Here is a 24,927-nt window from a genome sequence, read left to right as displayed (position 1 = left end):
ACTTGGCTGTCCAACTGGAGAGAGAGAACGAATGTCTCCACTCCTAGGAAGGGGTTATGTTGGTGGGGAGAGAGGTCAGCGACCTCCGCTCCCTGGTTTCCTGGAGCTGCTGCAGGTGCTGGGCAGAGGCCAGCGCTTCTGCTGGGGTAGCTCCCTGGTCCAAGACCATAAGATCGGGGCCAGGCTGCTAATCTGTATCTAGCAGCTCTTCATCGCTTATTTCTTGTTGCCACTCCTCAGAGCCCAACCACCAGGATTCCCAGACTGCTGCGCCACAGCTTTGTGCAGAATCTGTGCCATGCTGTTGAACACGGTCTAGCAGCCTCTTATATGCCTTTTGCAGTTCCCATTCCTGGCCACATAGATAATCCATATCGGCTTGCAGCCAGGGTACCCCCGAGATGTCCAGCTGCCTCTCTCATTACTCGCAAATTTCCGCCAGTCTTTGGTCCGCCTCGCTTCCAAAGTCTAGGTCCTTTAGCACCTTTTCATATAGTAATTTAGGGCCGCCTAAGCCAAAGCCCTCTATGGGGGAGCCATCCTCCAGCCATGGCCGCGCTTGCATAGTGTGCCACCAGAGGGTTCGGTAGCCATCCTCCGGCACCCCCTCATCCTTGATCAATCTATCCAATTCGGACAGCCATTCCTCCCTGGGTTGCTCTCCCAGTGAGTCCCACTGGAGGTCGTACTTTTCCTTCCAATTGGGGAGGGTCGATATCCGATAGCCTGCTCTTGTTGGAGAACCTCCCTCCAAAGTTGCCTGCGGAAAAAATCCCTTTCTGCCAGCAGGTCCCAATACGAACTAGGAATGTCCAGCTGGGCCAGTGCCTCCCGTACTCTCCTTAGGAGCTCAGCTTCCATAGTTACTGACTACTGTGGCACTCCCCTCGGTCAGCAGGAACCACGTGAAGGAAGCAGATCCCACCGCTGCCAGCCAATGTGACAGGTACCCCAGCTACCCTGACTGGGTAGCTCCACCAAAAGGGTACTGCTTACTCCCTGCCGACCGCAGCTGTGTAGCCGTCAAGTGATTACAGCCAGTAGCCCACCCTGATACCAGACAGCACCAGTATTCAGGATCCCACCCTGTGACAGACTCTGGCTACCTCAACTGGGTAGCTCTGCCAGAGGGTCCTCCCTATCTCTGGCAACAGGTTGCTATGTAGCAGAGAAAGTGATTATATCAGGAGCCTACCCAAAGAACTAGACAGACTAGCATTCAGGTGAAACAAGAACTGATTTTAATTTTGAAACACACTCGCCTTATATACACACACAAAGGGTCTTATCTGACTCTCAAATCTCCTGCCATTCCCACCCCCCTAGACAGGCTGGCGCTGGCCATAGCATTCACAGTCCCACAGAGTCCCAGGACCCAGAGGTGGTGGTTTCGGTGTGATCCTGGGGGAGCAGCGGCACTTCCAGGATTTGAAAGCTCTCAGTCCCCAGATGCCACAGTTGAAAAAGTGTGGTGTGATCTGTTACTTGGGACCGGAGTTACAGCCCGGTAAAGATAGGGGGGTAGGGGTGTCCAAAAACCCTGGTTCCAAAATTCTCCTACCTCTTGTACTCCCTAGGGGCTACTGATCCCCCAAAAAACGGAGCTCTGGGGAAAAGTGCCACTGGAGTGACCAGGGTTAAAACTAGCGGGTGTTTGGACTTGATGCAGACGACTGGCAGTTCCAGGAGCCCGGCCAGTCTAGGAGGGTTTTTCCGGTCAGAGATCAGAACTTCTCTTGTTTTTGTGTGACCAGAGATCAGAACTTCTCTGACAAGATACAACACAGCAAAACAACACACAGCAAGTGGCGATTATTGCCATGCAATGATATGGAATAGGTTTAATATATCCTGTGGTAGATTTCCTTTGCCCAAGATGTAGATGCGGCCCACATGTCTTTCGGAGCTTGGCGGGATTGTGATGGTGGGGATTTCTCTCTCACTGCTATGTTTTTCGAGGCTTCCTTTATCCCCAAGGTTCGCCTGAGTTGTATGTTGGTCACGGCCAAAAGTTTGTAGATCGCCGCTCAGATGCATTCAGGGCAGCGTTGCGTAGGGCACCCAGGCCTTAAGCTGTGCAGCAATGGAGATGAGACGCCTTTACATTTTGCTGGCAACTTTGTGTAGAGGTCTGATCCTCACATCCCTAAGGCTTATTTGCAGTCAAAGTTGAGCCTCTTTAGTAGCTGGAGGTCATTGATTTTACCTTCTATCACCCGGAGCTCAGAGATCAAGCGTCCATCTCTGAGCATGGTTAAGCACTGCCTGCCGCCAATCACAGTTTAGAAGGTCGGCCCATTAACTTCAATTGGATGAGCTAAAAATCTGCTCTCATACTGAAGTTTAGTCTCTTTATGAATCTCAGAGTAATGAGAAATGGTAAGTGATAGACTTGTGCAACAGCAAATAATTCATTCCGGACAAATATTCTAAAAAAAAATAGTTTTTCAGATTATTCGATGGCTGTACTATTTGATATTTATTTAGTTTAGCATAATGGAGTGCTGCACCAATCCTTCTTCTCAGAGCCCAAGGCCGCTCTAATAGGAGGCTTAGCTTGGTGGATCCCAGGGCCTGCGTTAAAGCACCTTCTCCTTTAGGGCATCCACCATGCTAAGCCTTAGCATGGCCCTGAGCTCTGTGAAAAAGGGTCAGTATAGTGTGGCTCCCCAGCACTAAGCCTTAGCGTGGCCCTAAGCTTTGTGAAGAAGTGTCAGGATTAGTGTGGCTCCCTGACACGCTAAGTCTTAGCATGGCCCTGAGCTCTGTGAAGAAGGGTAAGAACTTATGTGTCTACCCAGCGTGCTAAGCCTTAGCATGGCCCTGAGCTCTGTGAAGAAGGGTCAGTATAGTGTGGCTCCCCAGCACTAAGCCTTAACGTGGCCCTAAGCTTTGTGAAGAAGTGTCAGGATTAGTGTGGCTCCCTGACACGCTAAGTCTTAGCATGGCCCTGAGCTCTGTGAAGAAGGGTCAGAACTTATGTGTCTACCCAGCGTGCTAAGCCTTAGCATGGCCCTGAGCTCTGTGAAGAAGGGTCAGTATAGTGTGGCTCCCCAGCCCTAAGCCTTAGCATGGTCCTGAGCTTTGTGAAGAAGGGTCATTATAGTGTGGCTTCCCAACGCGCTAAGCCTTAGCATGGCCCTGAGCTTCGTGCAGAAGGGTCAGTATAGCATGGCTACCCGGCACGCTAAGCCTTAGCATGGCCCTGAGATCTGTGAAGAAGGGTCAGGATTAGTGTGGCTCACCAGCGCGCTAAGCCTTAGCGTGGCCCTGAGCTTTGTCAAAAAGGGTCAGTAAAGGGTGGCTCCTGGGCACACTAAGCCTTAGCGTGGCCCTGAGCTTTGTGAAGAAGGGTCAGGATTAGTGTGGCTCCACGGCACGCTAAGCCTTAGTGTGGCCCTGAACTTTGTGAAGAAGGGTCAGTATAGCATGGCCCTGAGCTTTGTAAAGAAAGGTCAGTATAGCAAGGCTCCCTGGCATGCTAAGCCTTAGCGAGACCTTGAGCTTTTTGAAGAAGGGTCAGTATAGCGTGGCTCCCTGGCGTGCTAAGCCTTAGCATGGCGCTGAGCTTTGTGAAGGAGGGTCAGTATAGCGTGGCTCCCCGGCGCGTTAAGCCTTAGCATAGCCCTGAACTTTGTGAAGAAGGGTCAGGATTAGTGTAGCTCCCTGGAGCACTAAGCCTTAGCATGGCCATGAGCTCTGTGAAGAAGGGTCAGTATAGCATGGCTCCCTGGTGTGCTAAGCCTTAGCATGGCCCTGAGCTATGTGAAGAAGAGTCAGTGTAGAGTGGCTCCCTGTCGCACTAAGCCTTAGTGTAGCCCTGAGTTTTGTGAAGAAGGGTCAGTATAGTGTAGTTCCCCGGCATGCTAAGCCTTTGCATGGTCCTGAGCTTTGTTAAGAAGGGTCAGTATAGCGTGGCTCCCTGGCGCGCTATATGCAAGTATTTTACCTTTTACAGCTAATTTAAAGGAAACACATATATACTAATGCATTTCAATAGTATATATTAAAACAAATATCTATATTTTCATTATGAATGCGCATTCATAACAAAATGAATGTACATCTTTAGTAAGTGGTGCTTATATGCTTCAGGCTGGCTGATCTGTGCAATTTAATGACTAACACTGAGAGAACCATCTGTTTTACCAAAAACTCATTAGTGCTTCAGAAAACAGGAAAATCCTTTGTAAATCCAAATACTACCAACCTGAGCAAATGAAGCAAAAAAGGTATATGGTCTATATAGAACCAATTGTCTGAAAGCAGACTCAGTCCACAAGTCCATAGGATCTTTGAATGAGGAAGCATCATTAGCAGCAATAACAGTTCACACAAATAGTTTGCACATAGCTGCATCAGCCGTAGGGATATGCTGACATTTTCTGCAAAGCAGGCAGGAAAATAGATCATATTGCTTCAACCTGGAAATTAGATAAAAGCCCTGACCCAGTCTAGTCATGATCACAGAGGAAACATGAAAGAGAACATTTCCCATTAGCCTTTGCCCTAAACAACATAACTTATAATTAATCCTAAGAGAATTGTAAGGTTATCTTCAGCCTGATCAGGGTGGTCACATATGATAATGAAATGAGGAGGTAAGAGCAGTATAAATTGCTTCAATAAGAGGATGAGAGGGCAGGTCTCTCTATTATGGGACCCAGAGGAGAAAGATGAAGGACTACATCTATATCACCGAGCCATAATTGTGGGACAATGTTTATGTAGAAATGATTATTCTTTATGAGGGCTATGAAGGTAACAAAATAATCTGTTAAAGAAGAAACCCTAAAAAACTGTAGAGTTCTTCTAGGTTTATCTGTAAGTATATCCTAAATCTCCCATATAACAGCAGAAGCCTAAACATGTTTTATCTGAAACAATACTATTAACATACAGATCACAAACCTTAGGCTGCCATTATGTTGTACATAAGACTCCTACAGAAGCTGTAGCCCTAGTACCCCTGTTAGCCTTCAATATTCTCCTGAGCCCCCCCCCCCCCACTACCAAACAGAGGAGAGTAGGAGAGGTGAGGGACTACACAGAAAGCTTACAGCAGAAGCACTGATCACTTCTTCCATGAGGCAGCCAAGAATAGTACAACACTGTATCCATGTGGAATTGGTGCTGCTGGTAATATACCCTCCCCACTGGCTTTGTAAATGTATTTTGCAAGGTGGATTACAGCTATATGCAAGCATCCTAGATAAGGCATAACTGGCTATATACCATATATATGAGAGATATAGAAAGTGTATGTTAGGGATAAGTGATCCTTGTATGAGGATTTATGTGATTATATCTGTATATTTTGTTTTTGGGGTAACCTGTTACATAATGTAGTCCTTCTGGGCTGTGATTTACAGACTGTATGTATGTGTCTCTGGGTTACTGCCTATGCACTTGCTCCCTATGAGTGACATTAGTAACTATAAAGTGGGTTTGCTGGCTATATATGTTCCCTCGGCTCTTGTAACTACTGGATTTATTTCTTCTACATTGATAAGGTTCTACTCATATAATAAAAAGAGGGATAAATGTAAATATAGAGAAAGTGAAACTGGAAAAGGTGGTAAGTAGGAATTACAAAATAATAGGAGATTTAAATTAGTATCTTAATAAACTCAGTAAAAATCAGGGAACAAAGATACAGCCTCAACAACAACTCAATAAGAACTTCTGTTTCTTCATTACAAATAATTTCATCTATAATGGCCGCAGGCTAAATACCAGAGTATAACTTGTAATAAATTACGGCAAGATAACAAGTTATGCGCTAAACCGGGTGCGTAAATAATGCAAAATAATTAGCGGTATCGCACTCTCCATAGCGCTGCCATTACAAGTTACTAAAAAACCTTCTTTTGTTGTGCGATATGGTGCATTAAGCTCCATTCGGCACAAAACCCAAGGCCTGACTTGACGTGCTCGTGCACATTTGGAGATGTCTATGGGGAAAAGAAAGATACGTTAAAACCTAACACCCTAACATAAACTCCTAGTCTGAATACCCCTAATCCGCCGCCCCTGACACTAAATATAGTGATTAACCCCTAAATCGCCGCCCCCCGACTTCACCAACACTAAATAAAGGGATTAACCCCTAAACCGCCGCCCCCGACATTGCCGACACTAAATAAACCTATTAACCCCTAAACCGCAGGCTCCCCACATCACTACTACTGTAATAAAGTTATTAACTCCTAATCCGCCGGTTCCCCACATCAAAACACACTAAATTAAACTATTAACCCCTAAACATAACTATCCCCTATACTAAAAAAAATAAGATTAAACTATAAATTAACCTAATATTATTATATTTAAAAAAAACTAACGAAAAATAAAAAAAACTAACATTACAAAATGAAATACACTAAAATTATGAAAAATAACAAAAACCTAACATTACCAAAAATAACAAACACTAAAATTACGAAAAATAAAAAAACTGTTCAAATCAGCCAATAGGATTTAAGCAGCTCTCATCCTATTGGCTGATTTGAATTTTTCAGCCAATAGGAATGCAACGGTACCCCAATATAAAAGGGGTACCTTGCATTCAATCCTCAGTGTGCGGCGACGATCGTACGAAGAGGATCCTCCATGCTGGATGGCTCCGTGGTTACCTCCGCTCCGCCTTCGCCCTGGATGAAGGTAGAAGAGGTCCCCGCGCTGAATGAAGATGTCAGCACCTGGAAGAAGACCTTTACCGCCTGGAAAAAGACCTTCTCCACCAGACTTCAGGAACGGTGAGTACCTATTTGGGGGTTAGATTTAGGATTTTTTAAAAAATTTTGGGTGTTTTTTTTTTTTTAGATTAGGGCTTTTTTATTTTATGGGCGAAAAAGAGCTGAATGCCCTTTTAAGGGCCATACCCATACAAATGCCACTTTAGGGGCAATGGGTAGCTTAGGTTTTTTTTTTAGACTTAGTTTTTTTATTTTGGGGGGGTTGATTGGGTGGGTGGTTACTTTTAGGGGTGACTGTAATTATTTTAGGTAAAAGAGCTGTTTAAAGGGACACTGAACTCAAATTTTTTCTTTTGTGATTCCGATAAACCTTGAAATTTTAAGCAACTTTCTAATTTACTCCTATTAGCAACTTTTCTTCGTTCTCTTGCTATCTTTATTTGAAAAAGAAAGTCCAGAACCTTGGACAGCATTTGTATATTGGTGGATGAATTTATCCACCAATCAGCAAGAACAACCCAGGTTGTTCACCAAAATGGGCCGGCATCTAAACTTACATTCTTGCTGTTCAAATAAAGATACCAAGAGAATGAAGAACATTTGCTAATATGAGTAAATTAGAAAGTTGCTTAAAATTGCATGGTCTACCTGAATCACAAAAGAAAAAAATTGGGTTCAGTGTCCCTTTAACTTAGGACAATGCCCTAAAAAGGCCCTTTTAAGGGCTATTGGTAGTTTATTGATAGGTTAGGGAGTGTTTTTATTTTGGGGTGGCTTTTTTGTTTTTATAGGGCTATTAGATTAGGTTTCATTTTTATTATTTTGGATAATTTCGTTTATTATCTTTTATAATCATAGATTTTTTTTATTATTTGCAATGTTAGTGGGTTGTTTTTTTTATAGTAATGTTAGATTTCTTTTATTTTTTCATAGTCTTAGGTTTATTAAAGTGTTTGCGATGTGGGGGGTCGGCGGTTTAGGGGTAAATCACCTTATTTTAGTGTTGGCGATGCGGGGGGCCGGCGGGTAAAGGTTTAATATGTTTATTTTGTGTTTGCAATGTGGGAGGCCGGCAGTTTAGGGGTTAATACGTAGTTTCTGGGTGTTAGTGTACTTTGTAACATTTTAGTTATGAGTTTTGTGAAACATTTTTGAGTGCGGAATGGAGAGTTGCATAAAGGCTCAAACACTTGCGGTATAGCTGTACCGCAGCGACTTGTAATACTGGAGACCTGCATATTCCACGTGCAAAGGTTAATTTTTCAGCGGTATAGCCGTAGTGCACCAATACCACAAAACTTGTAATCTAGGTCTTAGTGAGCAGCAACAAACCAAACAGAACCGACCCACTGCAGTACAGGAACGTTATAATAGGTTATCAGTAAAAATTCTGAACTATTCTATATGGGGCCAGATTTCTGTGTGGCGCACTAAATTACTAAGTAAAAATGTATTGCTGCGGGTTGGCGCATGTATTACAAGTTAAAAGTAAAACATTAGCTTGCGAGTGAAAGAATGATGCACGCTAACTTCTAGACTTCGGATACCACAACCATACTATCTTCTTTTCCCTATAGACTTCTATGGGGCGAGCTGTAAAAAAAACACCTAACCGTTATCGCTCAATTGCTAACTCTTTACATTCCTATGTTCTTCAAATAGAAAAAAAAAAATATTTTTATTTTTAAATATATCTATACCTATATATGTATATGCATGTATACTGATAATTATATATATAGATATAAAAATATATATATGGTTAATTTTGGTTAATTTTATAAGCCCTATTTTCACTTGTAATGGCTGGTTAATTATCACGTGCCTAGAAGCAGGCAAATTTGCCCGTTTGCAGGTGCGCGATAATTTAGTGCTCCACTTGTAATCTTGCCCTTTATGTTTAGAGCCAGGCTTCAGATTTGCTTTACTCATTCATTTATTCACATTATGAAACACTAAATATATAAAAGTATCAATACTAATATCATAACACTTAGGCATAAATTTATGCTTTTTCTAATCTTTCAATTGTAAACCCTTAAAGGATTACTTTCTGTTATAATTTTTAAGCCAAACAACTAACATATTAAAGTTAATAAACATTAAGTAACACCTACTGACCTATATTTTCTCCAAAACAAGGTTTCATAACGTTCTAAAAGTTATATCTTTTATTCGCCGATGATGTCACGTTATCCTGCCCACTATTTTCAGCACTGCATGTTCAAAATACTTAAACCAATTACTTTGTGTTTAAAGCGCCATTTTGAAACCTAGGTATTTGTAAACGGATTGGTACAGAGCAAAGGATACCCACGAAGTGGGTTTGGAAAACAATTAAATTTGCAGACAAGATTTCTGATATACGGTAGAGATATGTTAATGAAATGCTATTGATAAAAGGTGTATTTGGGGTATTTAGTTAGTAACAGGCATAGAAAATATTTACTTACAGTGGCCCTTTAAGACTCTTAAACCCTGCACAGAGGCAAAGCATTCACCACAAACAGCAGAGTCTACTATACAAGTAAAAAATGCTGTAAATATGCATTGAACGGCAGTCGTGGTTTGGAGCAAAGTCCTTAGCCCAGAGCAAGTAATACCAGCAGCAGGCAATTCATGTGTCATATAGCAGTCAGTGTGAGATGAGAGACTCTTTCAATACAAATCACTGAGATAAACTGAGAGAATAAAACATGAAATATGTCAGTCAGAGCTGTCAGTTACTGTGCTGGGTCTCTGCCATTACCTGTGTGTCTGTGAAACAGTAGCTGTATAAGCCTAGCCTTCCATACTCATAAATATACACCCCTTATAGCTTTATCCTCGGCAGCTCATCCTCTTGTAGCTTCATCCTTAGTAGCTCATCCCCTTATAGCTTCATCCTCAGTAGCATTACCCCCTTACAGCTTCATCCTCAGTAACATTACCCCTTATAGCTTCATCCTCAGTAACATTACCCCTTATAGCTTCATCCTCAGTAGCATTACCCCTTATAGCTTCATCCTCAGTAGCATTACCCCCTTATAGCTTCATCCTCAGTAGCATTACCCCTTACAGCTTCATCCTCAGTAACATTACCCCTTATAGCTTCATCCTCAGTAGCATTACCCCCTTACAGCTTCATCCTCAGTAACATTACCCCTTATAGCTTCATCCTCAGTAGCATTACCCCTTACAGCTTCATCCTCAGTAACATTACCCCCATATAGCTTCATCCTTAGTAGCATTACCCTCTTATAGCTTCATCCTTAGTAGCATTACCCCCTTATAGCTTCATCCTCAGTAACATTACCCCTTATAGCTTCATCCTCAGTAGCATTACCCCCATATAGCTTCATCCTTAGTAGCATTACCCTCTTATAGCTTCATCCTCAGTAACATTACCCCTTATAGCTTCATCCTCAGTAGCATTACCCCTTACAGCTTCATCCTCAGTAACATTACCCCTTATAGCTTCATCCTCAGTAGCATTACCCCCTTACAGCTTCATCCTCAGTAGCATTACCCCCATATAGCTTCATCCTTAGTAGCATTACCCTCTTATAGCTTCATCCTTAGTAGCATTACCCCCTTATAGCTTCATCTTTAGTAGCATTACCCCCTTATACCTTCATCCTTAGTAGCATTACCCTCTTATAGCTTCATCCTTATTAGCATTACCCCCTTATTGCTTTATCCTCAGTAGCATTATCCCTTATAGCTTTATCCTCAGTAGCATTACCCCTTATAGCTTCATCCTTTGTGGCATTACCCCTTATAGCTTTATCCTCAGTAGCATTACCCTCTTATAGTTTCATCCTTAGTAGCAATACCCCCTTATAGCTTTATCCTCAGTAGCATTACCCCTTTATAGCTTTATCCTCAGTAGCAATACCCCCTTATAGCTTTATCCTCAGTAGCATTACCCCCTTATAGTTTCATTCTCAGTAGCAATACCCCCTTATAGCTTCATCCTCATTAGCTCACCCCTTATAGTTTCATCCTCATTAGCTCACCCCCTTATAGCTTTATCCTCAGTAGCATTACCCCTTATAGCTTCATCCTTTGTGGCATTACCCCTTATAGCTTTATCCTCAGTAGCATTACCCTCTTATAGCTTCATCCTTAGTGGCATTACCCTCTTATAGCTTTATTCTCAGTAACATTACCCCTTATAGCTTTATTCTCAGTAACATTACCCCTTATAGCTTCACCCTCAGTAGCATTACCCCTTATAGTTTCATCCTCATTAGCTCACCCCCTTATAGCTTTATCCTCAGTAGCATTACCCCCTTATAGTTTCATCCTCAGTAACATTACCCCTTATAGCTTCATCCTCATTAGCTCACCCCTTATAGTTTCATCCTCATTAGCTCACCCCCTTATAGCTTTATCCTCAGTAGCATTACCCCTTATAGCTTCATCCTTTGTGGCATTACCCCTTATAGCTTTATCCTCAGTAGCATTACCCTCTTATAGCTTCATCCTTAGTGGCATTACCCTCTTATAGCTTTATTCTCAGTATCATTACCCCTTATAGCTTCATCCTCAGTAGCATTACCCTCTTATAGCTTCATCCTTAGTAGCATTACCCTCTTACAGCTTAATCCTCAGTAGCATTACCCTCTTATAGCTTTATTCTCAGTAACATTACCCCTTATAGCTTTATTCTCAGTAACATTACCCCTTATAGCTTCACCCTCAGTAGCATTACCCCTTATAGTTTCATCCTCATTAGCTCACCCCCTTATAGCTTTATCCTCAGTAGCATTACCCTCTTATAGTTTCATCCTCAGTAACATTACCCCTTATAGCTTCATCCTCAGTAGCATTACCCCTTATAGTTTCATCCTCAGTAGCTCACCCCCTTATAGCTACATCCTCAGTAGCTCACCCCCTTATAGCTTCATCCTCAGTAGCTCACCCCCTTATAGCTTCATCCTCAGTAGCTCACCCCCATATAACTTCATCCTCAGTAGCTCACCCCCTTATAGCTTCATCCTTAGTAGCTCACCCCCTTATAGCTTCATCCTCAGTAGCATTACCCCCTTATACCTTCATCCTTAGTAGCATTACCCATTATACCTTCATCCTCAGTAGCTCACCCCCTTATTGATTCATTCTCAGTAGCATTACCCTCTTATAGCTTTATCCTCGGTAGCTCACCCCCTCATAGCTTTATTCTAATTAAATTGCCCCCTTATAGCTTCATCCTCAGTAGCTCACCCTCTTATAGCTTCATCCTCAGTAGCATTACCCCGTTATAGCTTCATCCTTAGTAGCATCGCCCATTATACCTTCATCCTCAGTAGCTCACCCTCTTATAGCGTCATCCTCAGTAGCATTACCCTCTTATAGCTTTATCCTTGTTAGCTCACCCCCTCATAACTTTATACTCAGTATCTCACCCCCTTATAGCTTCATCCTCAGTAGCTCACCCCCTTATAGCTTTATCCTCAGTAGCAGCACAGCCCCTTATACCTTCATCCTCAGTATCTCACCCCCTTATAGCTTCATCCTCAGTAGCTCACCCCCTTATAGCTTCATCCTCAGTAGCTCACCCCTTATAGCTTCATCCTCAGTCAGGGACGTGCACTCATAGGAGGCAGGGAAGGCTGTGCCTACCCTGCCATATGTGGCCAAAGCTTAATTAAATTTTAATTAAAACAAAAAAAAAGTCCAACCTTTTTTTTTTCTCTCTCACCATTTTCCCCCCATGTAATGCTATGGAGAGGCAGGTACAGGAACACTTCTCTCCATTGCAGTACATGGGTCAAAGGAAAAGCTGTGCTGCAGCGCCACCTGTGTTCTATCAATACGAGGCACCCCTCTTGATGCCTCCTAGCAAATGAAGGATATATAGATTAATCAGAAGGAGGATGCAGTGAGCAGGGTCATGTGACACAACTGGAAGCTGAGGTAACCTAAGAACAGATGACACCAAGCAGAAGATTAAAGTAGTATTCTACATCTCTTGTGATTCACAAATTGTGTTCAGATACAGCTCATTAACAGGGGGGACAGTAAGTGAGTATAACCCAATACTGACAGGAAGTCAAAGGGTCAATTCAAATTGAAATCCATAATTTAAAACCCAGAGTTTGAAGTTAAGTGTGCAGTGCCCACATTATTTAAACTAAAGTTTTTGACACTGAATATTGCTAAGCCTCCCTTTTTCATGATTATTTGATTTAATTAGGTACAAACTCCATATATGTTATGTCTGTTCAGTCAGAGGATGCAGTATCTATTTTTATTTTTCTCTCTGTCTCCATTTATTCAAAGACTGTTGTTAACTTGTAATTCACAAATCAATTGAAAGCTGTTGCATTGTGTTTTTAATATGTGCTGCTTTTATACAAATTTATATTAATAAAAGGAGATAATGAGTCATTTAAAAAATATATGTAATTATTGCAGTTAAATATTTTTAGAAATAATGCCACTGTAAAGTAACTTGTTAAACACATAGTCAAAGGGAGACAGTTAAAATTAAACTTTCATGATTGAGGTAGATCATGCTATTTTAATAGACTTTTCTAGTTATTTATATTTTGAGAATTAGCATCAACTGTTACTGGCCCCATGTCAGCAAATCAAATTAGTTTTTGAAAGGAACATGAAAGTCATAATTACATTTCCATCATTCAGATAGAAATTGCACACAAAAAAATTAAATAAACTTTCTATTTTACTTTTATTATTATGTACTTCATTCTTTTGGTATCCTTTGGTGTCCTTTGTTGAACAGCATACCTAAGTGGGATGTGCACGTGCGTTTCTTGAGCACCATATTGGAGCAGCTGTGTTGGCAGTATTGATCACTTTTCCTTTGTGTAAAATTTGTATGGTAAATTATTTCTATTTTTACAATACAGTAGTGAGTAGAGAAGAGATTGTGGATCATTCTAATTGCTTAGTAACTGGCATTGTGCCACAGAATTGTGTGAGTGTGTATGTCAGCAGAGTGTGTGTGGGTTTCAGTGAGCAGAGTATGTGTGCTTTATTCTCCAGGTAATAAATACATTTCCAATGAGCTGGTGCTTTAGTGCAGTGTTTCTCAACAATGGTCCTCAAGTAAACCCAACAGGCCAGGTTTTTATTATAGTTGAATCAGTGCACAGGTGAAGTAATCAGATGATCAGTAACTCAGTGGTTACTAACATGCTCTCACCCATCAGCAGATTATTTCACCTGTGCACTGGTTCAGCTATCATTTAAACCTGCCCTGTTGGGGGTACTTGCGGCCCTCTGTATATGTGTTTCTCCGGCGTATCATATCTAGTGCCTCACCAGCCTCTGACCTCACTGCACGTCACTGTCCTCAGTAGCTCACCCCCTTATAACTTCATCCTCAGTAGCTCACCCCCTTATAGCTTCATCTTTAGTAGCTCATCCCCTTATAGCTTCATCCTCAGTAACATTACCCCCTTATACCTTCATCCTTAGTAGCATTTCCCATTATACCTTCATCCTCAGTAGCTCACCCCCTTATTGCTTCATACTCAGAAGCATTATCCTCTTATAGCTTTATCCTAGGTAGCTCACCCCCTCATAGCTTTATACTCAGTAACATTACCCCCTTATAGCTTCATCCTCAGTAGCTCACCCTCTTATAGCTTCATCCTCAGTAGCTCACCCCTTATAGCTTAATCTTCAGTAGCTCTAACCCCTTATAGCTTCATCCTTAGTAGCATTACCTCTTTATAGCATCATCCTCAGTAGCTCACCACTTATACATTGATCATCAGTAGCATTACCACCTTAAAGCTTCATTCTCAGTACCTCATCCCCTTATAGCTTCATCCTCAGTAGCTCATCCCTAATACCTTCATCTTCAGTAGCTCTACCCCCTTATAGCTTCATCCTCAGTAGCATTAACTCCTTATAGCTTTATCCTCAGTAACTCTAGCCCCTTATACCTTCATCCTTAGTAGCATTACCCCCTTATAGCTTAATTCTCAGTAGCTCACCCTCTTATACCTTCATCCTTAGTAGCATTACCCCCTTATATCTTCATTCTCAGTAGCTCACCCTCTTATACCCTAATCCTCAGTAGCTCTACTCCCTTATACCTTCATCCTTAGTAGCATTTGCCCCTTATAGCTTCATCCTCAGTAGCTCCCCTTTTTATAGCTTTAACCTCAGTAACATTACCCCTTATACCTTCATCCTCAGTGGCATTGCCCCTTATACCTTAATCCTCAGTAGCATTACCCCCTTATACCTTCACCCTCAGTAGCTGACCCCCTTATAGCTTCATCCTTAGTAGCACATCCTATTATATCGTCATTCTTAGTAGCTCACCCCCTTATAGCTTCATCCTCAGTAACATTACCCCCTTTTACCTTCATCCTCAGTGATGCTGCCTCCTTATGCCTTCATCCTCAGTAACATTACCCCTTATAGCTTTATCCTCAGAAACATTACCCCTTATAGCTTCATCCTCAGTAGCATTACCCCCTTATAGCTTCATCCTCATTAGCATTACCCCCTTTATACCTTTCGTCCTCAGTAGCATTACCCCTTTATACCTTAATTCTCAGTAGCTCACCCCTTATACCTTCATCCTCAGTAGCATTACCCCCTTATACCTTAACCCTCAGTAGCTGACCCCCTTATAGCTTCATCCTTAGTAGCTCATCCTATTATAGCTTCATCCTCAGTAACATTACCCCCTTATAACTTCATCCTCAGTAACATTACCCCCTTATAGCTTCATCCCCAGTAGCATTACCCCTTATAGCTTTATCCTCAGAAACATTACCCCTTATAGCTTCATCCTCATTAGCATTACCCCCTTTATACCTTCGTCCTCAGTAGCATTACCCCTTTATACCTTAATCCTCAGTAGCTCACCCCTTATAGCTTCATCCTCAGTAGCTTTACGCCCTTATACTTCCATCCTCAGTAGCATTACCCACTTATTGCTTCATCCTCAGTAGCTCACCCTTTTATACCTTAATCCTCAGTAGCTCACCCCTTATACCTTCATTCTCAGTAGCTCACCCCTTTATAGATTTATTCTCAATAGCATAACCCCCTTATACCTTCCTCCTCAGTAGCTCATCCCCGTATATCTTCATCCTCAGTAGCATTAGCCTCTTATAGCTTTATCCTCTGTAGCTCACCCCCTCATAGCTTTATACTCATTAACATTACCTCCTTATAGCTTCATCCAAAGTAGCTCACCCTCTTATAGCTTCATCCTCAGTAGCTCACCCCTTATAGCTTCATCCTCAGTATCTCACCCCCTTATAGCTTCAACCTCAGTAGCTCACCCCCTTATAGCTTCATCCTCAGTAGCATTACCCTCTTATAACTTTATCCTCGGTAGCTCACCCCCTCATAGCTTTATACTCAGTAACATTACCTCCTTATAGCTTCATCCTCAGTAGCTCAGTCCCTTATACCTTCATCCTCTGTAGCATTAACTCCTTAGAGCTCATTCATCAGTAGCTCATCCTCTTATAGCATCATCCTTAGTAGCTTGCCCCTTATAGCTTCATTGTCAGTAGCTCACCCCCTTATAGCTTCATCCTCAGTAGCATTACCCACTTATAGCTTCATCCCCTGTAGCATTTCCCCCTTATACCTTAATCCTTAGTAAAATTACCTCCTTATACCTTCATCCTAAGTAGCATTACACCCTTATAGCTTCATCCTCAGTAACATTACCCCCTTTTACCTTCATTCTCAGTAGCTCATCGCCTTATATTTTCATCCTCAGTACATCACCCCCTTAAAGCTTCATCCTCGGTAGCTCACCCCCCTATACCTTCAACCTCATTAGCATTACCCACTTATAGCTTCATTGTCAGTAGCTCACCCCCTTATAGCTTCATCCTCAGTAGCATTACCCACTTATAGCTTCATCCCCTGTAGCATTTCCCCCTTATACCTTAATCCTTAGTAAAATTACCTCCTTATACCTTCATCCTAAGTAGCATTACACCCTTATAGCTTCATCCTTAGTAACATTACCCCCTTTTACCTTCATTCTCAGTAGCTCATCGCCTTATATTTTCATCCTCAGTACATCATCCCCTTATAGCTTCATCCTCAGTAGCATTTCCCCATTATACCTTCATCCACAGTAGCTCACCCCCCTTATAGCTTCATCCTCAGTAGCTCTAACCCCTTATAGCTTCATCCTTAGTAGCATTACCCCTTTATAGCATCATCCTCAGTAGCTCATCCCTTATACATTGATCATCAGTAGCATTACCACCTTAAAGCTTCATTCTCAGTACCTCATCCCCTTATAGCTTCATCCTCAGTAGCTCACTCCTAATACCTTCATCTTCAGTAGCTCTACCCCCTTATAGCTTCATCCTCAGTAGCATTAACTCCTTATAGCTTTATCCTCAGTAACTCTAGCCCCTTATACCTTCATCCTTAGTAGCATTACTCCCTTATAGCTTAATTCTCAGTAGCTCACCCTCATATACCTTCATCCTTAGTAGCATTACCCCCTTATATCTTCATTCTCAGTAGCTCACCCTCTTATACCCTCATCCTCAGTAGCTCTACTCCCTTATACCTTCATCCTTAGTAGCATTTCCCCCTTATAGCTTCATCCTCAGTAGCTCCCCTTTTATAGCTTTAACCTCAGTAACATTACCCCTTATACCTTCATCCTCAGTGGCATTGCCCCTTATACCTTCATCCTCAGTAGCATTACCCCCTTATACCTTCACCCTCAATAGCTGACTCCCTTATAGCTTCATCCTTAGTAGCTCATCCTAATATAGCTTCATCCTCAGTAACATTACCCCCTTTAACCTTCATCCTCAGTGATTTTGCCTCCTTATGCCTTCATTCTCAGTAACATTACCCCTTATAGCTTTATCCTCAGAAACATTACCCCTTATAGCTTCATCCTCAGTAGCATTACCCCCTTATAGCTTCATACTCATTAGCATTACCCTCTTTATACCTTCGTCCTCAGTAGCATTACCCCTTTATACCTTAATTCTCAGTAGCTCACCCCTTATACCTTCATCCTCAGTAGCATTACCCCCTTATACCTTCACCCTCAGTAGCTGACCCCCTTATAGCTTCATCCTTAGTAGCTCATCCTATTATAGCTTCATCTTCAGTAACATTACCCCCTTATAGCTTCATCCTCAGTAACATTACCCCCTTATAGCTTTATCCTCAGTAGCATTACCCCTTATAGCTTTATCCTCAGAAACATTACCCCTTATAGCTTCATCCTCAGTAGCATTACCCCCTTATAGCTTCATCCTCATTAGCATTACCCCCTTTATACCTTCGTCCTCAGTAGTATTACCCCTTTATACCTTAATCCTCAGTAGCTCACCCCTTGTACCTTCATCCTCAGTAGCATTACCCCCTTATACCTTCACCCTCAGTAGCTGACTCCCTTATACCTTCATCCTTAGTAGCTCATCCTATTATAGCTTCATCCTCAGTAACATTACCCCCTTATAACTTCATCCTCAGTAACATTACCCCCTTATAGCTTTATCCTCAGTAGCATTCCCCCCTTATAGCTTCATCCTCATTAGCATTACCCCCTTTATACCTTCGTCCTCAGTAGCATTACCCCTGTATACCTTAATCCTCAGTAGCTCACCCCTTATAGCTTCATCCTCAGTAGCTCTACCCCTTATACCTCCATCCTCAGTAGCATTACCCCCTTATTGCTTCATCCTCAGTAGCTCACCCTTTTATACCTTAATCCTCAGTAGCTCACCCCTTACACCTTCATTCTCAGTAGCTCACCCCCTTATAGTTTTATTCTCAGTAGCATAACCCCCTTATACCTTCCTCCTCAGTAGCTCATCCCCTGTAGCTTCATCCTCAGTAGCTTATCTTATTCTAGCTTCATCCTCTGTAACATTACCCTGTTTTACCTTCATCCTCAGCACCTCATCCCCTTAAAGCTTCAATCTCAGTAGCTCACCCCTTATATCTTCATCCTCATTAGCTCTAGTCCCTTATAGCTTCATCCTCATTAGCATTTCCCCCTTATACCTTCATCCACAGTAGCTCACCCCCTTATAGCTTTATCCTCAGTAGCTCTAACCCCTTATAGCTTCATCCTTAGTAGCATTACCCCTTTATAGCATTATCCTCAGTAGCTCACCCCTTATACATTGATAATCAGTAGCATTACCACCTTAAAGCTTCATTCTCAGTACCTCATCCCCTTATAGCTTTATCCTCAGTAGCTCACCCCTAATACCTTCATCTTCAGTAGCTCTACCCCCTTATAGCTTCATCCTCAGTAGCATTAACTCCTTATAGCTTTATCCTCAGTAGCTCTACCCCCTTATACCTTCATCCTTAGTAGCATTACCCCCTTATAGCTTCATTCTCAGTAGCTCACCCTCTTATACCTTCATCCTTAGAAGCATTACCCCCTTATATCTTCATTCTCAGTAGCTCACCCTCTTATACCCTCATCCTCAGTAGCTCTACTCCCTTATACCTTCATCCTTAGTAGCATTTCCCCCTTATAGATTCATCCTCAGTAGCTCCCCTTTTTATAGCTTTAACCTCAGTAACATTACCCCTTATACCTTCATCCTCAGTGGCATTGCCCCTTATACCTTCAGTTTCATATAGTTTCATTTCAGTAATATTGTCCCCTTATACCTTCATCCTCAGTAGCATTACACCCTTATAGCTTCATCCTCAGTAACATTACTCCCTTATACCTTAATCCTCAGTAACATTACCCCTTATACCTTCAACCTCAGTAGCATTACGCCCTTATACCTTCATCCTTAGTAACATTACCCCCTTATAGCTTAATCCTCAGTAACATTACCCCTTTATAGCTTCATCTTCTGTAGCTCACCCCCTTATAGCTTCATCTCAGTAGCTCACCTCTTATAGCTTCATCTTCTGTAGCTCACCCTCTTATACCTTCATCTTCACTAGCATTACCTCCTAATAGCTTAATCCTCTGTAGCATTAACTCTTTATAGCTTATTACTCAGTAGCTCATCTCCTTATAGCTTCGTCCTCAGTAGCTCATCCCCTTATAGCTTCATCCTCAGAAGCTCATCCTCTTATAGCTTCATCCTCAGTAGCATTACCCCCTTATAGCTTCATCCTCAGTAATATTATCCCTTTATACCTTCATCCTCAGTAACATTACACCCTTATAGCTTCATCCTCAGTAGCATTACCCCCTTATAGCTTCATCCTCAGTAGCATTACCCCCTTATACCTTCAACCTCAGTAGCATTACACCCTTATACCTTCATCCTCAGTAACATTACCCCCTTATACCTTCATCATCAGTAGCATTACACCCTTATAGCTTCATCCTCAGTAGCATTACCCCCTTTATACCTTTGTCCTCAGTAGCATTACCCCTTTATACCTTAATCCTCAGTAGCTCACCCTTTAAACCTTCATCCTCAGTAGCATTACCCCCTTATACCTTCACCCTCAGTAGTTGACTCCCTTATAGCTTCATCCTTAGTAGCTCATCCTATTATAGCTTCATCCTCAGTAACATTACCCCCTTATAACTTCATCCTCAGTAACATTACCCCCTTATTGCTTCATCCTCAGTAGCATTATCCCTTATAGCTTTATCCTCAGAAACATTACCCCTTATAGCTTCATCCTCAGTAGCATTACCCCCTTATAGCTTCATCCTCATTAGCATTACCTCCTTTATACATTCGTCCTCAGTAGCATTACCCCTTTATACCTTAATCCTCAGTAGCTCACCCCTTATAGCTTCATCCTCAGTAGCTCTACTCCCTTATACCTCCATCCTCAGGAGCATTACCCCCTTATTGCTTCATCCTCAGTAGCTCACCCTTTTATACCTTAATCCTCAGTAGCTCACCCCTTACACCTTCATTCTCAGTAGCTCACCCCCTTATAGTTTTATTCTCAGTAGCATAACCCCCTTATACCTTCCTCCTCAATAGCTCATCCCTTGTAGCTTCATCCTCAGTAGCTTATCTTATTATAGCTTCATCCTCAGTAACATTACACCCTTATAGCTTCATCCTCAGTAGCATTACCCCCTTATAGCTTCATCCTCAGTAGCATTACCCCCTTATACCTTCAACCTCAGTAGCATTACGCCCTTATACCTTCATCCTCAGTAACATTACCCCCTTATACCTTCATCATCAGTAGCATTACACCCTTATAGCTTCATCCTTAGCAACATTAACCCCTTATAGCTTCATCCTCAGTCACATAACCCCTTTATAGCTTCATCTTCTGTAGCTCACCCCCTTATAGCTTCATCCTCAGTAGCTCACCTCTTATAGCTTAATCCTCTGTAGCTTTCCCTTTTATACCTTCATCCTCAGTAGCATTACACCCTTATAGCTACATCCTCAGTAACATTACCCCCTTATAGTTTCATCCTCAGTAACATAACCCCTTATAGCTTCATCCTCTGTAGAATTAACTCTTTATAGCTTATTACTCAGTAGCTCATCTCCTTATAGCTTCATCCTCAGTAGCATTACCCCCTTATAGCGTCATCCTCAGTAGCATTACCCTTTATTCCTTTATCCTCAGTAACATTACCCCTTCATACCTTCATCCTCAGTAGAATTACCCCCTTATACCTTCATCCTCAGTAGCATTACACCCTTATAGCTACATCATCAGTAACATTACCCCCTTATAGTTTCATCCTCAGTAACATTACCCCTTATAGCTTCATCCTCAGTAACAATACCCCTTATTGCTTCATCCTCAGTAGCATTTTCCCCTTATACATTCATCCTCAGTAGCTCAACCCCTTATAGTTTCATCCTCAGTAGCATTACCCCCTTATAGCTTCATCCACAGTAGCTCCAGTGGCGTATTTAAGTTTTGTGCTGCCCTAGGCACTCAAAATGCTGCTGCCCCCCCCCCCCAAAAAAATGGTTTAGTCCTTTTTTTCCTCCCCCTAAATATTTTTTTGGGGGTCGGTCTGTAATTTTTTATTTTTTTTTCAATAACAATTCAAAAGAAATGGGCTAGCAAAACACTTGCATGCAGGTGGGTTGAAATGCATGCATCTCATATCTTTTCTCCCTGAGAGAAGGGAGAGAAAAGAAGGTGAGAGGAGAAAAGGGAGGGAAAGGAAAGAAAGAAGGAAGGAAGGGAGGGAGAGAGAGAGAAGAGGAAAGCAGGGAGGAAGAGGAGAAAAGGGGGAGGGAAAGAAGGGAGTGAAAGAAAGGAGTGAAAGAAGGGAGCAAGGGAGGGAATTGAGATAATGAAGGGAGGGAGGGAGGGAAAGAAGGGAGGGAGGTAGGGAGTTGAGGGAGGGAGTTGAGAGAGGAAGGGAGGGAGAAAGGGAAAGAAGATAGAGAAGAGGAAGGGAGGGAAAGAAGAATACACTTCGAAACAATCACTGCCCCTTACATGCAACAACATAAGTAAATACTATCGTTCAAGTAATGAAACTTTTTAAGTTTTGGCTTACTATTTACTCTGTGGGTTCATGAATGCAGAGAAAGCTAGCTATTAGAGTTTATGATTAGTCATCACAAGCTGATCTAAGCAGTGCACTGACGCATCCAGTCAGTTAGCTGCTAAGACCTGCAATAAGCACTGCACCTGCAGACCCACCACAGCTGACAAGGGGAGGCAGCATATCGGCACAAGGTCTTCTTCTCCAGCCTCACCTTCTAAGCATATCCTCGGGCAAGTTTCTCACCAAGAATGCTTCCACTGCAAAAATGCCGGCGGCTCTAAATTAAGCAATGGTTTAAAGGAGCACTGCCTGTGAAAAGTGACCTTAATCAGCGCATGTGCCTTGTCTTCTCTGTAAAAGCCTGCACATTATCGCTCACTGTACTATGTGCTGGCTTTTAGAGAGAGGATAGGGCAGATGTGCTGCCCCTCCCAAATCTGCTGCCCTAGGCACCGGCCTTGTTTGCTTAGGCCATAATACGCCCCTGGCTCGCCCCCTTATAGTTTCATCTTTAGTAGCTCATCCTATTATAGCTTCATCCTCAGTAACATTACCCCCTTTTACCTTCATCCTCAGTAGCTCGCTGCCTTATACCTTCATCCTCAGTACCTCATCCCCTTATAGCTTCATCCTCAGTAGCATTACCTCCTTATAGCTTCATCCTCAGTATCTCTACCCCCTTATAGCTTCATCCTCAGTAGCATTTTCCCTTATACCTTCATCCACAATAGCTCACCCACTTATAGCTTCATCCTCAGTAGCTCTACCCCTTATAGCTTCATCCTTAGTAGCATCACCCCCTTATAGCTTCATTCTCAGAAGCTCACCCCCTTATACCTTCATCCTCAGTAGCTCTACCCCGTTATAGCTTCATCCTTAGTAGCATCACCCCCTTATAGCTTCATTCTCAGTAGCTTATTCTCTTATATCTTCATCCTCAGTAGCTCTACCCCCTTATAGTTTCATCCTTAGTAGCATCACCCCCTTATAGCTTCATTCTCAGTAGCTCTACCCCCTTATACCTTCATCCTTAGTAGCATTATCCCCTTATATCTTCATCCTCAGTAGTTCACCCTCTTATAGCTTCAATCTCAGTAACATTACCCCCTTATACCTTTCAGTAGCATTTTCCCCTTATACCTTCACCCTCAGTAGCTCTACCCCCTTATACCTTCATCCTTAGTAGCAATACCCCTTTATAGCTTTATTCTCAGTAGCATTTACCCCTTATACCTTCACCCTCAGTAGCTGACCCCCTTATAGCTTCATCCTTAGTAGCGTATCCTATTATAGCTTCATCCTAAGTAACATTACCCCCTTATACATTCATCCTCACTGGCATTGCCTCTTTTAGCTTCATTCTTAGTAACTCATCCTATTATAGCATCATTCTCAGTAGCTCACCCTCTTATACCTTCATCCTCAGTAGCTCACCCCCTTATACCTTCATCCTCAGTAGCTCTACCCCGTTATAGCTTTATCCTCAGTAGCATTTTCCCCTTATAGCTTCACCCTCAGTAGCTGACCCCCTTATAGCTTCATCCTTAGTAGCTCATCCTATTATATCGTCATTCTTAGTAGCTCACCCCCTTATAGCTTCATCCTCAGTAATATTACCCCCTTATAGCTTCATCCTCAGTAACATTACCCCTTTATAGTTTCATCTTCTGTAGCTCACCCCCTTATAGCTTCATCCTCAGTAGCTCACCCCCTTATACCTTCATCCTCAGTAGCTCTACGCCGTTATAGCTTTATCCTCAGTAGCATTTTCCCCTTATAGCTTCACCCTCAGTAGCTGACCCCCTTATACCTTCATCCTCAGTAGCTCACCCCCTTATACCTTCATCCTCAGTAGCTCATCCTATTATAGCTTCATGCTCAGTAATATTACCCCCTTTTACCTTCATTCTCAGTGGTGTTGCCTCATTATGCCTTCATCCTCAGAAGCTCACCCCCTTATACCTTCATCCTCAGTAGATCTAACCCTAATAGCGTCATCCTCAGTAGCTCACCCCCTTATAGCTTCATCCTTAGTAGCTCATTCTATTATAGCTTCATCCTCAGTAGCATTACCCCCTTATACCTTCATCCTCAGTAGTTCATCTCCTTATACCTTCATCCTCAGTAGATCTAACTCTAATAGCGTCATCCTCAGTAGCTCACCCCCTTATAGCTTCATCCTTAGTAGCTCATTCTATTATAGCTTCATCCTCAGTAGCATTACCCCCTTATACCTTCATCCTCAGTAGTTCATCTCCTTATAGCTTCATCCTCAGTAGCTCATCCTATTATAGCTTCATCCTCAGTAACATTATCCACTTTTACCTTCATCCTCAGTGGTGTTGCCTCCTTATGCCTTCATCCTCAGTAGCTCACCCCCTTATATCTTCATCCTCAGTAGCTCTACCCCCTTATAGCTTCATCCTCAGTAGCTCACCCCCTTATACCTTCATCCTAAGTAGCATTACACCCTTATAGCTTCATCCTCAATAACATTACCCCTTATAGCTTCATCCTCAGTAACATTACTCTTTATACCTTCAACCTCAGTAGCATTACACCTTTATACCTTCATCCTCAGTAACATTACCCCCTTATACCTTCATCATCAATAGTATTAACCCCTTATAGCTTCATTCTCAGCAATATTACTCCCTTTTACCTTCATCCTCAGTAGCATTACACCCTTATAGCTTCATCCTTAGTAACATTACCCCTTTATAGCTACATCTGTAAAAAAAAAATTCATGTTTCAAATAGGGCATGTAATTTTATACAACTTTCCTATTTACTTTTATCACCAGTTTTGGTTTGTTCTCTTGGTATTCT

This window comes from Bombina bombina, chromosome 7, assembly GCF_027579735.1.
Source record: "Bombina bombina isolate aBomBom1 chromosome 7, aBomBom1.pri, whole genome shotgun sequence".
Classification (NCBI taxonomy): domain Eukaryota; kingdom Metazoa; phylum Chordata; class Amphibia; order Anura; family Bombinatoridae; genus Bombina; species Bombina bombina.
This window is presented reverse-complemented; position numbering follows the sequence as displayed.